Here is a 6,530-nt window from a genome sequence, read left to right on the forward strand (position 1 = left end):
ATATATGATCTATATGTGTGTCTATATACATGGGTATATATGGGTATATCATACATACAATTATATATTATATATGTTATATATATATGTATATAATCATGCCTAGATTTGGTCCAGCCACTTCGCAATCATAAGAATAAATCACATTGGTTTGGAGGTTCGGCAGCTAGAAAAGCCCTGGCTCTCAGCCGCTTCCTTAACCCACTGTGTTGATTCTGAACTTCTTAGCTCTAGTGCCTGGTCATGTGAGAATACAAGACTCCATCACATGAAGCCACTGTGATTCTTTCCCTTATTTCAGACATAGCATCCCTGCTTTCTAGGCAAAATTAGGCTGAATTCATTTCCAATTCAAGGAATGAATTTAAAAATGCCAAGACAGGGGTGCCTGGGTGGCTCAGTGGGTTAAGCCTCTGCCTTCAGCTCAAGTCATGATCCCAGGGTCCTGGGATCGAGCCCCGCATCGGGCTCTCTGCTCAGCAGGGAGCCTGCTTCCCCCTCTCTCTCTGCCTGCCTCTCTGCCTACTTGTGATCTCTGTCTGTCAAATAAATAAATAAAATCTTTAAAAAAAATGCCAAGACAGTATGGAGATTAGAAAATTTTTCTGTATCACAAAAGTACATAGTTTCTTGAATGGATTCCTTTAAAGGATACTACAGGATATAAAATTTTAGAAACACTGTCACCTATTCACAATGAAATTCAAAGGATAAATCTTTGAAATAAGAATGGAGATGAGACGATAAGAGAACATACTGGCATGAAAAGGAATTTCTCTAGGAGGTAAGTTGAAAAGGAAATAAATTAAAAGCAAGATGGCAAAATTAATATCTTCATGAGATTAGAATCACTCAATGTTAGATTCACTAAAGAACAAAGCCAACCCTGCTGAAAATTGAATAGTAATGTGTAGAACAAATTTGAACAGCTGCCTCCAAGTTATGAGAAATGAACAGAGATTAAAATCATGAGGAAAGAAAAAGTAGATGCAATTGATGGAAAAATGATGTGCAACATAATTTGTGTTCTTGAAAAGTGAACCATTTTAACTAAATAATAAATCTGAGTTACAATAGAATTACATATTCCTAAACAAAAGAAAGCCTTGCGTCTATAGATGAAAACGTCTCAGTGATTAACAGGCAACATTAATAAGAACAAAAACCTCAAGTGATTCTTTTGAAATTCATAATTTCAAAGGTGAAGAAAATAACATAAATGTAGTTCTTGACTAGACAGAAAGGTCTGCCTCTAAAGGAAAAAAAAAAATTAGACTGAACTCAGAATTCTCTATATCAAATACCAGGAAGTAATGGGCCAATATCTTAAGAGTTTTAGGTGGTAAAGCTTATAAACTAATATATTGATACATAAAATATTTTTATATCTGAAGATCAAATAAATATATTATCAGGTATGTAATTGAAATTTTTGTAAATTTCACTTTTGAATATGAAAAAGTTAAACATCAAATTCTCAAAGGTTAATCAAAAGACTAAAGGATTACTCAAAAGTTAGAAGAATTGTAGTACCAGGAGTAATGGACCAAGATATAGATTTTTTAAACCATACATTAGAAAAATAGTGAAAAATGTAGGATATCATTGCCATAGATTAATAAATGAAGTAACAATTACAAAATGGATGTGCTGATTTTGTTTTAATAATGTATGCAAATGGATAGAAAAATACTGAGCAAAATACAACAAAATTCTTACTCTGGTTTAAAAGATATAAGTTTTTCTTTTCCTCAAAATTTTCTGTATTTTCTGTAAAAAATGAAAACAAATTGTATTTTTTTTTTATTTCCAGCATAACAGTATTCATTGTTTTTGTACCACACCCAGTGCTCCATGCAGTCCGTGCCCTCCCCAATACCCACCACCTGGTTCCCCCAACTTTCCACCCCCCCCACCTCTTCAAACCCTTCAGATTGTTTTTCAGAGTCCATAGTCTCTCATTGTTCACCTCCCCTTCCAATTTCCCCCAACTGCCTTCTCCTAACTCCCCATGTCCTCCATGCTATTTGTTACGCTCCACATATTTAATCACCTCTCACTTTCTTCCTTTTGGGTCAGCTCTGACCCTTAGGTCAGCTCTAGGTGTCATCTTTGTGATTGTGAAAGCTTCTTTCTATATCTTTGGGTAACATTTGGAGTTGTGATGAGAATTTATAACAACATACCACTTATTAGGTAAAATGACTATGCTTTGTTCTGCTTTATTATAACTGACAATCTTCATAAATCAAATTTGTTATTTTGCCTATGTCAAGAAAATACCAGGCAATTTATGTTTTAATAACTTTCTTTCAAAACTGTGAAACTCTGGAAGCTAAGTTTTCAATATGTAGAACTATTCAGTCATGATTTTTGTTTTGAGTATAAAGCCATAAATATTTTGAACTATAAGTTAGCCTCCAGCCTTTCCTCTTATCATAGTATTCTGTCTTTCCACTTTTGTAGAATTTCATTTAGCTGGTTAATACCTCTTATATACCTAATATAGTTGAGTTTTATAAGAATATAGAGCAAAATCATAGAATTTTTTGTTACAGTTTTAACTGAAAAAAAAAATCATTTTATTTTCTTTAGCTGTTTTCTAGAATGATGAAGATTTTCCTGGTAAAGCTCAGCACAGTACTGGCCCTTGGCATTGAACTAGGGAGTTGAGGCTGCCAACTCAAAGAAATATAGGAACTTGAAAAAAAAAATGGATTGTTTATATTATTACCTGGAGGTTAGTTTATGGGATCCTGGATTATTAACTCCTCCCCAAACACACCAAAATTCACAGTGAGAGCCGCAAGCAGACCCAGGTAGCACTGATTCTCGGCTTCACTTCTGCTTCCTCAGTTGCCACGGGGTCTGCAGAGAAGTTGCTGAGAATCCCTCAACTAAACTGAGATGAAGCATCCAGAGTTTGACGTTCTAATTCCTCTCTGCCCCTGGCTTGCCAGCCATCTCCAATAAGGCACTACTTATCTGGTCTGAACCCACAGCAATCTACAAAGGGGGAATAATATTTTGATCCCAACTTTCTAGGATGCTGTGATCATTAACTAATAATTTATGTTGAAGATAAGAAAAGACATAGATATGCTTGACATTATCAGCATATTCAAATAAACTCCCAAATCCTAGGTATCTCAACATTCTCATACCTGACTAACCTCTTACAGATGAGGAAATGATTTGAAGAAGAAGAGGGTTTTCAATAAGCTGAACAATGTGTTAATATCCTGGATCAACAAATTTCTACTGGAACTTCACATAAAAAAATTTCATCTCATGCATGACTAAGCTCTCTTTCATTCTTTGATCAGGTATAGTAATTATTTTATTTTTATAAAACTGATCACACTAACATTTGGGTTATTTTGTGATTTTTTGGAATCAACTCTTTTGCTCTAGTTGCCTGAACTTGAATGAGCCATCCAACCGATTTCAGGTATCTCTAGAACTTGAATATCCAGCTATTCGAGAGTAACTGCCCCAACGGTGGTTACACTGATGCAGCTTTTCAGTCAATGACCATCCTTAAAAAGAGGTCATATACTATTGAGAATATATTTTCTCCCACATATTTTCCTTTACTTTCTTATAAGAATATAGTCTAACATACATTATCAAAATAAAACAGAAAATGCTAGGCATTAAAAAAAATAAATTATATAAGCACAATATCAAAATGTTACTTTTATTGACAGGCCACATAGGCCTGAGGGGATTTTCTTTTGAAATTGGAGTAATAAGCATACTTAACTTGAAGATTAAAAAATCTATTCCTTCACAATTACTATAACACTGGCACATAATAAGTAATCAATAAATGTTATCAGTATTTAATGATAAATGTCATCAATATTTAATAATAAATGTTATTAATACTTAATAATATTCTATGACAAGAATACACTTCATCCTAATCATACTAAACACTAAACACATACTAAAGTAACTAAACACTGTAGAGAGTTAATGATATAATAATATTTCTAAAATTATTGATTTAAGGTATAGGTGGGAAACTTGAAATCATCTACAAATTCAACCAACAATCTGATCATTCCCATGTTCTTTTTATGTAGACACAATGATATAATGGGGATATGGTGACCTCAAACACACTGTTCTTATCTACTGGGATTTTATATCTGGAATTGCCTGCCATTGTGCCTGACATACAATGAATACCCAACACATGAGACCTATTATTACTTGTATCACTCCTATTATTTAAAGAGATTATAACATAAATTGGTTTGTATTGTCAGCTAAGTGCTCCTACATATTATAGATAAGTGAGATGAATTCTAGATAATTAATCAAAGAAATTAATGGGTAGGAAGGGTTCTGTACATTGTTGTGGGCTATATTACACTATGGTGTATCACATTGTATATATGTATGTGTGTGTATGTAGATAGATGATAGATAGATGACATATACATCGTAAAATAATCTGCTCCCACCCTTACCATTCTCTATTTTTAAAACTAAAAATACACACATAAAATCTTAAGACATGATGACACACCCAGATTCTCAGCAGGGAGAGAAAGACCAAAAACAATGAGATAACACATAGATCTTCTATGCACCTCACTAGAGAAAAAGGACAAAAATCTAGGGCATAGCAAAATGTCAACAAAGAGAAGACAACAAAACTGGCAAATGAACCTCGCTACTTTCCGTCACTCCCCCTCTGTTTCCTTGTGTTGGTCTTCTGTGCTTAAGAAAAAGGAAAGAGCTACTCAAAAATCCAGAAAGATCACTCCCAAACCCAAACCTTCATTTCTGCCACCCCTGAATTTCAGTGCCTTAAATCCTGAACTTGTCTTGTTCCTCCTCAACTCTGCCCAAGTGAACAGTCCTTTCCAGACACTACTGATAGAGCTTGCACCATCCCTACCATGATATTTAACTGGATAATATATTTGAAACTTACTATTTAAAAAGTGTTGAGGAAGCCTATGAATAAGAGAGCCATAGATGTGGTTTTAAGAAAGGGTCATGGAAAGTACATTCTGTTTCAGGGTAAGTAGGTTAAGGTCCGTGATGGCAGGAGAACATGGACCAAGAGGAACCATAGACATTTAATGTAGTACCGATGTATTTTTTTTGTTAAGGGAAGAGAATGAGTTCCAAAGAAATACATAAAACAGATTTCACCCTTAACCACCTTTCTTACTGGGAAGAAAAAACATTCACAATTTAACAGATCACAAAACAAGATGGATGTTGAATGTTAGCATTCTTGAATGTCTAAAAGTCATCTCAGTCTTATTCAGCTCTGTATCCCCAGTGTGTAGCAGTGCACAAAGCCTGAAACACAGGGGATCTTCCACACATGTTGGTTGAATGGATAAACAAGTATAGTTAATAGAAGTAAGAGAGAAATATCATTGTCCAGCTAGATGTTTCATTAAGCCTTTCTTGAATCCCTGTGCTCAGAGCTTGGAGGCAGATCCTTTGGGGAGGCAGAGATGGATTTAAAAAATGAATACTACCTTCAGAAATTCATATCTGATCATAATCTCTAAATGAAGTAAAAATTTGCAGGACCAAAGAATATTTATTTTACACAGAAAGAAGAACAAAAACCAAGCACATCATTCAAGAGAGTAAGACAGACATGTCTCAAGTAAATGGGGGAAGAGTTTAACAGAATTGAAAAATATTATATGGAAGTTCTAGAGTACTCCCCATAATAAATGCCAATACAATTAAATTAAATGGGATGAGAACTATGCAAAAACACTACAAAAAATAAAGATAAATATAAAATGTTATAGAAAGATGAAGAATCAACTGTAAAGGGCAAACATTTTTGTCCACACAAAAATTAAAGTTTTCCATTTCAAGATGATCAACTACCTACGTGTGTTTCTTTTGAGATCTTGAAAATAACGATAAGAGCATCACAATACTATAATCCATCAATAATAAAGAGAAAGATGGGAGCCAGTCATGAATGGGATGTTCCTAAAACCTTCTACAAGAATGAAAGCATACAGTGTGAGAGAAAAGGAAGCAAAGGGTCCTAAAGCAGGGGAGAGTATCAGCCTGCTCATCTGGAATCTCAGAACGATTTGGATGTCTGCACAGTCTGACAGAGCATGAAAGTATGAAACTGAGCACAAGAAAATGGGTTAAAAGTCTCTATATACATGGGATTTAAAAAAAAAAAGATTTTATTGATTTATTTGAGAGAGAACACAACAGAGAGGAAGGTCAGAGGGAGAAGAAGCAGCAGACTCCTTGCTGCACAGGGAGCCCAGCCCTGGGGTCCATCCCAGGACCCTGGGATCATGACCTGAACTAAAGGCAGATCCTTTACTGTCTGAGCTACCCAGGTTCCCCTCCATATGGGATTTTGAACCCATATGGACTTAGATCTGTTATACACAGAGTGGTAAAAGCAAACGTGTAGACTCTAGGAAAAAATAAAAGGTCTTTGCTAGGAATAATACAAGAGTAGAATAAATTACCTGCAGAGAACTAGGGCAGCTAATGTAAATGCTGAT

This window comes from Lontra canadensis, unplaced genomic scaffold (genome assembly GCF_010015895.1).
Source record: "Lontra canadensis isolate GAN:19392208 unplaced genomic scaffold, GSC_riverotter_1.0 scaffold159, whole genome shotgun sequence".
Taxonomy (NCBI): domain Eukaryota; kingdom Metazoa; phylum Chordata; class Mammalia; order Carnivora; family Mustelidae; genus Lontra; species Lontra canadensis.